Raw genomic sequence first — 11,405 nt, forward strand, 5'->3', positions numbered from 1 at the left:
TAAAGCCCTGCTTGTTGCTTTTAGTTGAGAACTTTTGCAAGATTGTCAATGCACATTTTTATGCCACTTGGAAACTTATGTGACTAATCACAATTGTTATCAAGTTGTGGGGGCCTTTAGTGTAACCTTGTACTTAGAAGCGGAGTTTGTTTTGTCAGACTTAAGACTGGAAGTTGTGACCGGGTTCTGTAAGGTTAACCTCCAGAAAGAAATCTGTGGCCGTGATTGTCCTGATGATTTTGTGCCAGGTTGTAATTGACATCATGGTAACTGACATTGCTTCTTTTACGCAGAGAAATATTCCTGAGGTGGCTTTGTACAGTCACAAGGGGATCTGTGGCATTTTTGTCTCCTGTATGCATGATAAAAAATAAAAACTTTTCTGTCTGGGGAAAAAATAACCTAGATCACGTTACTTCCCCATCCAACACCGTACACTGGTTAAAAATATACATCTATGGATTCCTTTTTGCAGGCGACAAAGCCCTGCTTTTGCTGGTCCCTGCCAGCATCTCCCATCAACCCCTGCTTCACGCTCTCTGCTCCCACACTGGCCTCTCTCCTGTTCTTTAAACACACTAAGCATGTTCTAGCCTCAGGATTTTATTTTATTTTTTATAGCCTACGGCACCCGGTATTCCCAGGCAGTCTCCCATCCAAGTACTAACCAGGCCCGACCCTGCTTTCCTTCCGAGATCTGATGAGATCGGGCGCGTTCAGGGTGGTATGGCCATAGACAAGCCTCAGGATTTTAGCACTTGCTTTTCCCAACTTCCTAGCAAGGATGTTCCTCCTGCAGATGCTCTCATCTCATGGCTCCCTAAATTCATTCAGACTTCAAATCCAGAGGCCTTCTCTGCCAAGCCTGTCCAAAATTAGCCTCTGCCCCTCCTCATCTCTCCCCACTCCTATCATGATTTTTTCCATGTCACTTGTAACTCTCTTAAGAATTTTTTTTCCCCTTTTGAGACAGGGTCTCACTCTGTCACCCAGGCTGGAGTGCAGTAGTGTGATCTTGGCTCACTACAGCCTCTGCCACCCAGATTCAAGCAATTCTGCTTCAGCCTGCCCAGTAGCTGGGATTACAGGCACATGGCACCACATCTGGCTAATTTTGTATTTTTAGTACAGACAGGGTGTCACTGTGTTGGCCAGGCTGGTCTCAAACTCCTGACCTCAAGTGATCCAACCACCTTGGCTTCCCAAAGTGCTGGGATTACAGGTGTGAGCCACTGTGCCCGGCCTCTCTGAAATGATCTTTTCTTACCTTCCCCCACCTCGTTTCACATGTGGCAGGAGAACAGGGACAGATGTTTCTGCAGCTTTGCCTCACATAATTCAGTGTCCAGCATCTCAGAGATTACTGGTGTGAGTGACTAACTTTATTCCAGCATTCAGAGTACTGTGCTGGGCTCTGACAAAGGCATGGTTCCTGCCCAAAGGATTTTAGCTGGGTAAAGAAAGGTGCAGGTGATGAAGGGTGACTGTTTATTTTGCCATCTGGCCAGAACATATTTGGGAGTGAAAGGGTCACAACTAATAATTACACCAGGGCAAGAGGCGTAACTGGTACCCAATGGTCATCCACAGAGAAAACCCAAATGCATCCAGTGTGGCTTATAGTCCACCAGGTACGTGATAATGTGGGATCAGAGGGCGGAGACTTCTCTGAAGTTGGGACATTCGCTGGGTGTTGAGGAATGGGCAGTTGTTTAGAAAGTGGAGCCAGAGGCCGGGCGCGGTGGCTCAAGCCTGTAATCCCAGCACTTTGGGAGGCCGAGGCGGGTGGATCACGAGGTCAAGAGATCGAGACCATCCTGGTCAGCATGGTGAAACCCCGTCTCTACTAAAAATACAGAAAATTAGCTGGGCATGGTGGGGTGTGCCTGTAATCCCAGCTACTCAGGAGGCTGAGGCAGGAGAATTGCCTGAACCCAGGAGGCGGAGGTTGCGGTGAGCCGAGATCGCACCATTGCACTCCAGCCTGGGTAACAAGAGCGATACTCCTTCTCAAAAAAAAAAAAAAAAAGAAAGTGGAGCCAGATAAGGGAATTCCTGGCAGAGCAAACAGTGGTGGCGAAGGCACTGGATGGGAAAATGTGCAGCGTGGTTAAGGTATATAGCACGTGCCGTGGATTTGGCTGCTTGGGAGAGGCAGGACTGAATGGGTAGATTGAGGCCACTTTTTTTTTCTTTTATTTATCTTTTGTTATTTTTTTAAGAGCAATACCTGAAGAGGCCACTTTCTGAAAATAGAAACTCTTGCCTGGGCTCGGTGGCTCACACCTGTAATCCCAGCACTCTGGGAGGCCGAGGTGGGTGGATCACGAGGTCAGGAGTTTGGGACTGCCCTGACCAACATAGTGAAATCCCCTTTCTGCTAAAAATACAAAAATTAGCCTGGTGTGGTGGTGTGTACCTGTAATCCCAGCTACTCCAGAGGCTGAGGCAAGAGAATTGCTTGAGCCTGGGAGGCGGAAGTTGCAGTGACCCGAGATCATGCCACTGCACTGCAGCCTGGGTGGCAGAACAAGACTCTGTCTAAGAAAAAAAAAAAATAGGAGCTCTTAAATGTCAAGCCAAGACATTATCCTTTGGATAGTAGGGAGGGTTATCAGGCATGACTCAGAGGTGCGATGATTTCACAGGACATGTCTGGAGGAGTGTCTACAGTTACAGACCCCTAGTGGCTTCCGTTTGAACCTTATCTGTCCATCTAGGCTGCAGCTCTTCTAGGAAGCCCTCCATGATTGCCCCAGCCCACAACAATCTCTGCCACCTCCCAAGTACAGCCTAAAACCCGCATCTGGGCACCAGCGCCTATCTAGGCTGCACCCTCTGGGTGCCTGTTTTGTGCCAAATGCCTGTCTCCAGTGCTCCCAGGAGGATCGGGATGAGCCCGTAAGCATCCTGGTGATTCTAGGAGGTGGAGCCCCATGTGGCTTGCCTGACTCATGCCCGCTGGTTTGCAGGCTGTGTTGGTTCCTGCAGCCCAAATTTGGGCCCAGCTGCATCCTATATTCCCTTAGGGCCCAGGCAATGGTTCTTTTCTAAAATGGGCTCTTACCTGTTCTTTCTGTGGCATAGCTGTTGGCTTGCTTCCTTCACACTGCCCCAGCTGTATGTCTTACCTGCCCCGGGGACACGAGGCTCCTCCTCAGAACCTACTCCTACCTTGCTCACCCATTCATGCCCTGAGTCATTAATTTATCCACACATCTTAGCACCAACTATAATAAGCATGAGATGACTGTTCTGGTCCCTGCCCTCAGTGAACTCCAGGGTCCAAAGGTGCAGTTGAAGAACTCTGATAATAACCACCAATGTTTATTAAGCACCTACCATGTGCCAGGGCTTTCTATGGGTACAGCAGGCAGAGTGTGGCTCTCTAAACCTGAGTCGGACCATGTCCTGCTCCAAACCCAGTGTCTGCAATATACAGAGGAAAAGCCAACATGCTCTGCCCAGCCTGCAAGACACACATGGTCTGACCTGCAGTCACCTCTCCAACTTCATCTCATATGCTTCTCCACCTCCGGACCGCTTTGCAACTCCACGAGCCCCCTTTTTTTTCCTTTTTGAGACAGTGTCTTACTCTGTTACCCAAGCTGCAATGCAGTGGTGGTGTGATCAAAGTTCACTGCAGCCTCAACCTACCACCTCAGGTGATCCTCCCACCTCAGCCTCCTGAGTAGCTGGGACTACAGGTGTGTGCCACCATGCCCAGCTAATTTTTGTATTTTTTATAGAGATGGGGTTTCACCATGTTGCCCAGGTTGGTCTTGAACTCCTGGGCCCAAGCGATCTGCCCACCTTGGCCTCCCAAAGTGTTAGGATTTCAGGTGTGAGCCATCGTGCCCAGCCTACACCAGCCTCTTGCTAGTCTTCAAACCTGGCTGAACACCTTGCTTCCTCTTCTCTGCCTAGACGCTGCTTCTCCAGGTGTTTACGTGGCCAGCTCCTGCCTTCATTAAGGTTTATCAGCTCAAATATTAGTTACACCTCTTCAAGGGAAGCCTTCCCCGACCACCCTTTCTAAAAATCACCCTGTCACTCTCTGTCCCTTCTGTTATAGCACTTACAACCACCTAATATCATATTGTATATTCATTTTATTTATCTGCCTTTTTCTCTACACTCTTGGGGATTTTTTATTGTTTTAGACGGAATCTGGATCTGTTGCCCAGGCTGAAGTGCATTGGCAGAATCTTGGCTCACTGCAACCTCTTCCTCCTGGGTTTAAGCGATTCTCATGCCTCAGCCTCTCATGTAGCTGGTATTACAGGCATGCACCATCACACCTGGCTAATTTTTAGTAGAGATGGGGTTTCACCATGTTGGCCAGGCTGGTCTCGAACTCCTGACCTCAGTTGATCCACCTGTCTTGGCCTCCCAAAGTGCTGGGATTACAGGTGTGAGCCACGGCACCCAGCAGGACTTTATTTATTGCTAAATGCCCCTTACCTCCTGGCACAGGTAGTTCTTTGTGAAATGAGCGAATGCATACATCACATCTTTAAGGTTCAGGAGGGTCTTCGAGGGGACAGCACATGTGAAGGCATGGATGCCTGCTGAAGGCCCTTCCAGGGCTTGTATCTCTAGGGATATGAACTCTTTACTGCCCAGGGCAGTACTGCCCTTTTCCAGACAGTCTTGAAATTGAGGCAATAAATGTCCCCACGCCTATACCTGAGCATTACTACAGAGACATGGCCATGTGGCCCACACATGCTCCAAGCATGGAGGAAGAAGGCCAGGGCATGGAAGGAGCTTCCTGCTCCGGCGTGGAGAGCGAACACAAGCCTTGGATCCCAGGGTTCCGCTCCCCTCCGCTGCAGGTGCCTGCCCTGTTCTGTTCTGTTGGCCTGGGAAGGAACTTTGGACAGGCTCTTTTCAATCTGAGAAGAATCTGTCCCGAAACTATGGCAATTACTTGTAATCTGCAACTGCCTTGATTACAGCTTGGGGGACTTTGATATTTTCCTCCAAGGACACCATTTCAGCACAAAAATTCAAGGAAGTCTCCGGCGCTTGCTTGCTCTCGCCCAGCAGGAGAACTGAATATTGACTGGAGATGGTGAACTTTGAGGCCTGCACCCACAGGCCCCACCATCAAAGCTGACTCAGGATCTCGGGGCACCCGCAGGAAGGCTGCTAGGCCTGTGCGGGGCTGCTTTTGCCACTTCCCCCCACGTGGCCTTGGGCACATCTTTTCACAGCTACCAGCCCTTTTCTCATCCAAAGGAGAAAGTCAGAACTGCTTAGCAGGAGGTAACAGTACCTTCAAGGTGCTCCCCTCCACATGTACTTCCAGCCCTCCAGGTGGCCAGCTCAGTGACAATGCTTTTGGTGGCATCTAGCTGAACCGCTAGTTTTTTGTTTTTTTTTTCTTATATGAATATTCAGAGGGGAGAGAGGCATTGGGGCTATTTGATTCATCAGCTCAATGATGTCTTCCAGGCTCGGGCCTTCTCTGATCTGCCATCCTTCTTGTTAGTTCCATCTTCGGGTTGATGCCAAGATGCTGGCAGTAGCCCCAAGTGTCCACACTGGAGTATGGCAACTCCAGAGAAGGTAGACTGTGTCTTACCGGGACTCCCCTTAAAATGGAGGAAGCCTGGGCCAGGCAAGGTGGCTCACGCCTGTGGTCCCAGCACTTTGGGAGGATGAGGCAGGCGGATTGCCTGAGATCAGGAGTTCAAGACCAGTCTGGCCAGTATGGTGAAACCCCATCTCTACTAAAAAAAAAAATAAAAAATTAGCCAGGTGTGGTGGTGGGTTCCTGTAATCCTAGCTGTTTGGGAGGTTGAGGCGGGAGGGTCACTTAAACCCGGGAGGTGGAGGTTGCAGTGAGCTAAGATTGTGCCACTGCACTCCAGCCTGGGCGACAAACTGAAACTTCATCTCAAAAAAAAAAAAAAAAAAACAAATGGAGGAGGCCTTTCCCAGAAATCCCTGTAGACTTTCCTGGTCCTGTACCTTACTGTCTAGAACTAGGTCATGTGCCCAGTCTTGAATCAGGTATTGCCAAGGGGGAGCAGGGTAGTGGTAAACCAGGCATCCACAGAGAATGGACTCGCCTTAAAGGGTGTCCATTATGTCTGCTCATAATGTCCAATGCCTAGAGGCAAGCTAAGACCACTGTCCCTAGGTGTTCACAGCTACAATTTGGCTTTTCTATGAGACCCCCCCAAATGTCACTTTCACCCTACGATGGCCCTCAGGATTAGACGGTGCTGATCTGGGCTAGCACAGGTCCAATTGCAAGGGTTCTGGACCTAGAAAGTTCCTTAAATTGAGCTAAGTCACTGCCCAACTAAGATTCCCAGGAGGCAGGCCCTTTAGACTCTCCTTTGGTGAGTGAGGAGGGATTGGGTACCTATTGTGTGAGTGGCTTTTTTACTTCAAAGAACTTGGCTGGTGTGGTGGCTCACACCTGTAATCCCAGCACTTTCAGAGGCCATGGTGGGCAGATTGCTTGAGTCTAGGAGTTTGAGACCAGCCTGGGCAACACTGTGAAACACTGTCTCTACAAAAAACATATAAAAATTAGCTGGGTGTGGTCATGGGCACCTACAGTCCCAGCTACTCGGAGGCTGAGGTGGGAAGATCACTTGAACCTGGGAGGTGGAGGTTGGAGTGAGCTGAAATTGCGCCACTGCACTCCAACCTGGGTGACAGGGCAAGACCCTGTCTTAAACAAACAAAAAACCCTCATACAGTGCTTTGCAGAGGCCGTGATCTTACAGGTAGAAAAGGCAATGCAGGCCGAGCGTGGTGGCTCATGCCTGTAATCCCAGCACTTTGGGAGTCTGAGGTGGGTGGATGACCTGAAGTCAGGAGTTCGAGACCAGCCTGGCCAACTTGGTGAAACCCTGTCTCTACTAAAAAATAAAAAAAAAAATTAGCTGGGCGTGGTGGCAGGCATGTGTAATCCCAGCTACTCAGAAGGCTGAGGCAGGAGAATCGCTTGAACCCAGGAGGCAGAGGTTTCAATGAGCTGAGATGATGCCATTGCACTCCAGCCTGGGTGACAAGAGCAAATCTCTGTCTAAAAAACAATAAAAGGAAGTGCAGAGACTAATTCTGTTTCTAGGCAAGGTGGAGTAACAGGGATCAGATATATCTCCCCACCGAAAACAAAAGTAAAACTAGACAAAATACATGAATTAGTGGTTTTCAAGCCTCTGGGTGTTGAATGATAAGGACAGAGATTACAGACAGATGGGAAACAAAGGTGAGCCCTGTGATTGTCCCCAGCCTTGAGAGAGTTTTCAGGCTGCAACATAGGGAGGGGGATGTAAAGTGGAGCCAGGGAACACCATAAGTTGAGGAGGCGGAGCTAAATGTCAGGGCAAAGTAACTAAAGTGTATAGGACAGAATGCCAGAGGGGAGACAGCTGTCTAGAGAGAAATCCCTGGAGAGCTGCCGAGGCACCCCAGAAACCCAGCAGGATACTGATGAGCACGTGTGTGTGAGGGAAGGACCCAAGGCCAAGGAAAGGCCCATCAGGAAGGACTCGGGGAACAGTGCTCGCTGCTTACTGGATGGGCACTGTGTCTGTTCCCACCAGCCACGGTATTATGCCAAGTATCATGGGTTGTTACGGAGAGGAGTCAGGAGGTCTTGCCTCACTAATGGCAAATAATTAGCTTTAGAATGAGCACCGGTTGGATTTGCCTAAAAAAATCTTGCGTGAGCAAGACTGAAAAGGATTAAACCGTTTCCAAGTAACTCAAATGTCCCAGAAGAAAGCCCAAGAGGATTTACAGGTTACTAATACATCCAGCACTCAACAAGCTGAAACCCACAATGTCTGGCACCCGATCAAAGATGATCAGTCCTGCAAAGCAGCAAGTAATGCAATCCATAAGGTGGGAATAAGCAAAACCAACCCACAACTGAAACCGATGATGGAACAGGCAGATAAGTACCTTACAAGTTATTCTAATTTTATTCCACATGTTCAACAAATTAAATAGGTCCTCATACATGTGGTCAAAAGATTTCTGACGGGGTGCCAAAACCATTCAATGGAAAAAGGATTGTCTTTTTAACAAATGGTGTTGGGAGAACTGAATATCCATATGGAAAAGAATGAATTTGGACCACATACCACATACAATCATGAACTCAAAATGGATCAAAAACCTAAATGTGAGAGCTAAAACTACAATATTCTTAGCAGAAGACATAGCGGAAACGTTTCATAACAGTGGATTTGGTGATTATCCTTTTTTTTTTTTTTTTGAGACAGAGTCTTGTTCTGTCACCCAGACTAGAGTGCATTGGCCTCATCTCGGCTCACTACAATCTCTGCCTCCTCGGTTCAAGTGATTCTTCTGCCTCAGCCTCCTGAGTAACTAGGATTACTGGCGCCTGCCACCATGCCTGGCTAATTTTTTTGTATTTTTAGTAGAGATGGGGTTTCACCATGTTGGTCAGGCTGGTCTCGAACTCTTGACCTCATGATCCACCTACCCTAGCCTCCCAAAGTGCTGGGATTATAGGCATGAGCCACCGCACCCAGCTGGTGATGATCTTTTGGATATGACACCAACAGCACAGGAAACAAAAGAAAAACTAGATAAATTGGAATTCATCAAAATTAGACTTTTGGCTGGGCTCAGTGGCCTGTGTCTACAGTTGCAGCTACTTGGGAGGCTGAGGTGGGAGGTTCACGTGAGCTCAGGAGTTTGAGGCTGCAATGTGCAATCACTGCATCTGTGAATAGCCACTGTACTCCAGTCTGGGCAACATAGCAAGACCCTGTCTCTAAATACATTAATTAAATTAAACTTTCGTTCATAACAGGACACGATCAAGAAAGTAAAAAGGCAACCCACAGAATGGGAGAAAATATCTGCAAATCAGATACCTGATATTGTTTAATATACACAATATACAAATAACTTCTATAGTGCAACAAGAAAACAACTCAATTAAAAGAATGGGCAAAGAACTTGATTAGACATTTATTCAAAGAAGATATACAAACAGTCAATAAGCACATGAAAAGATGCTCAACAGGCCAGGCACAGTGGCTCATGTCTGTAATCCCAGCACTTTGGGAGGCCAAGGCACGTGGATCAAAAGGCTAGGAGTTTGAGAACAGCCTGACCAACATAGTGAAACCCTGTCTCTACCAAAAAAAATACAAAAAATTAGCTGGGTGTGGTTGCGGGCGCCTGTAGTCCCAGCTACTCGGGAGGCTGAAGGAAGAGAATCGCTTGAACCTGGGAAGTGGAGGTTGCAGTGAGCCAAGATGGCACCACTGCACTCCAGCCTGGGTGACAGTTTGAGACTCTGTCTCAAAAAAAAAAAAAAGATGCTCAACATCACTAATAACTAGATAAATGCAAATCAAAACCACATTGAGATACTACTTCATCTACACGAGGATGGGTATTATTTTAAAAAAACAGAAAATAAGTCTTGGCAAGGCTACATAGAAATTGGAGCCTTTGTGCACTGCTGGTGGGAATGTAAAATGGTACAGCCACTGTGGAAAACAATATGGCAGTTCCTCAAAGAATTAAAGAATACGATATGATCCAACAATTCTACACCTGGGTGTGTACTCAAAAGAACTGAAATCAGGGACTGAAGTAGATATTTGTATACCAACGCAGCATTATTCACAACAGCCAAAAAATGAAAGTAACCCGAATGTCCACTGATGGATGAATAAACAAAATATGGCAGAATATCATTTAGCCTTACAAAAGGAATGAGGTTTTTTTGTTGTTGTTTGTTTTTGAGACAGAGTCTCGCCCTGGCCACTGTCAGCCAGGCTGGAGTGCAATGGCTTGATCTTGGCTCACTGCAACCTCTGCTTCCCGGTTTAAGCGATTCTTGTGCCTCAGCCTCCCAAGTAGCTGGGATTACAGGCACATGCCACCATGCTTGGCTAATTTCTGTATTTTTGGTTGAGAGGGGGTGGTCTCTTCCATGTTAGCCAGGCTGGTCTTGAACATCTGACCTCAGGCGATCCAGCCGCTTTGGCTTACCAAACTGCTGGGAGTACAGGCGTGAGCTGCCACATCCAGCTGGAGTGAGTTTCTGACATGTGCCACATCATGGAACAACCTGGAAGATGTTAAGTAAAATAAGGCAGGCAAAAAAGGGCAAATATTGTATGATTCCACTTATATGAGGCACCTAGAGTAGTCAAATTCAGAGACAAAAAGTAGAATGGTGGTTACCAGGGGCTGGGGGAGGGGAGAATGGAGAGTTAATGTGTAATGGTATACAGTTTCAATTTTTTTTTTTTTTTTTTTTTTAGACACAGTCTTGCTCTGTTGCCCAGGCTGGAGTGCAGTGATGCAATCTCAGCTCACTGCAACCTCTGCCTCTCAGGGGTTCAAGCACTTCTCCTGCTTCAGCCTCCTGAGTAGCTGGGATTACAGGTGTCTGCCACAACACCCAGCTAATTTTTGTATTTTTAGTAGAGATGGGGTTTCACCACGTTGGCCAGGCTGGTCTCAAACTCCTGACCTCAGTTGATCTGTCTGCCTTGGACTCCCAAAGTGCTGGGTTTACAGGCATGAGCCACCACGCCCAGCCCATTTCAATTTGAGATGATGAAAAAGTTCTGGAGATAGATAGTGGTGATGGTTGCACAAAAAGAAAGAGAAGAAAAGAGAAAAAAACAGATGAAAGAATCAAAACGAAAACAAAGGAAGAGTGCACCTGTGGGAAGGACTTCCATGGTTGGACAGTTTCAAGCAGTCTCACATGTGAGTCATCAGAATTGCTGAAGGAAAGAAGAGAGATGAAGGACAGAAAAAATATTCGAAGAAATAGCCTAAAACTTTCCAAGCTTAATGAAAAGTATAAACACACATATCCAAAAATCTCAACAAATTTTAAGCACAAGAAATTAAGAAAACCACACCAAGTCATCTCATGATCAAATGGCTGAAAACTAATTAACATAGAGAAAAACTTAGAAGCAACCAGAGAGAAAAGACTTATATACGAAGGGCACAAAGATAAGGACAATATCAAATTTGCTGTTGGAAGCAAAGGAAGAAGACAGTGGAGTAACATCTTTAAGGTACTAGAAAAGAAAACTACCAACCTATAATTCTTTTTTTTTTTTTTTTTTTTTTTAGATGGAGTTTAATTCACTCTCGTTGCCCAGGCTGGAGTGTAATGGTGCAATCTCAGCTCACTGAAACCTCTGCCTCCCAGGTTTAAGTGATTCTTCTTCCTCAGCCTCCCAAGTAGCTGGGATTACAGGCATGTGCCACCACGTCTGGCTAATTTTTGTATTTTTAGTAGATACGGGGTTTCTCCATGTTGGTCAGACTGGTCTCGAACTCCTGACCTCAGCTGATCTGCCCTCCTTGGCCTCCCAAAGTGCTGGGATTACAGGCGTGAGCCACTGTGCTGGCCCGAC

General features: G+C 47.2%; 1 non-coding gene across 1 annotated transcript; it reads right to left on the minus strand.

The window, feature by feature from the left end:
* Positions 1-619: 619 nt before the first annotated feature.
* LOC116563033 lies at positions 620-738 on the minus strand. Its single transcript, XR_004274176.1, has one exon. It is a non-coding gene; the product is annotated as a 5S ribosomal RNA (ribosomal RNA).
* Positions 739-11,405: the final 10,667 nt, after the last annotated feature.

The sequence above is a fragment of the Sapajus apella genome, unplaced genomic scaffold (genome assembly GCF_009761245.1).
Source record: "Sapajus apella isolate SASKATOON/1434 unplaced genomic scaffold, GSC_monkey_1.0 scaffold33, whole genome shotgun sequence".
In the NCBI taxonomy this organism is placed as follows: domain Eukaryota; kingdom Metazoa; phylum Chordata; class Mammalia; order Primates; family Cebidae; genus Sapajus; species Sapajus apella.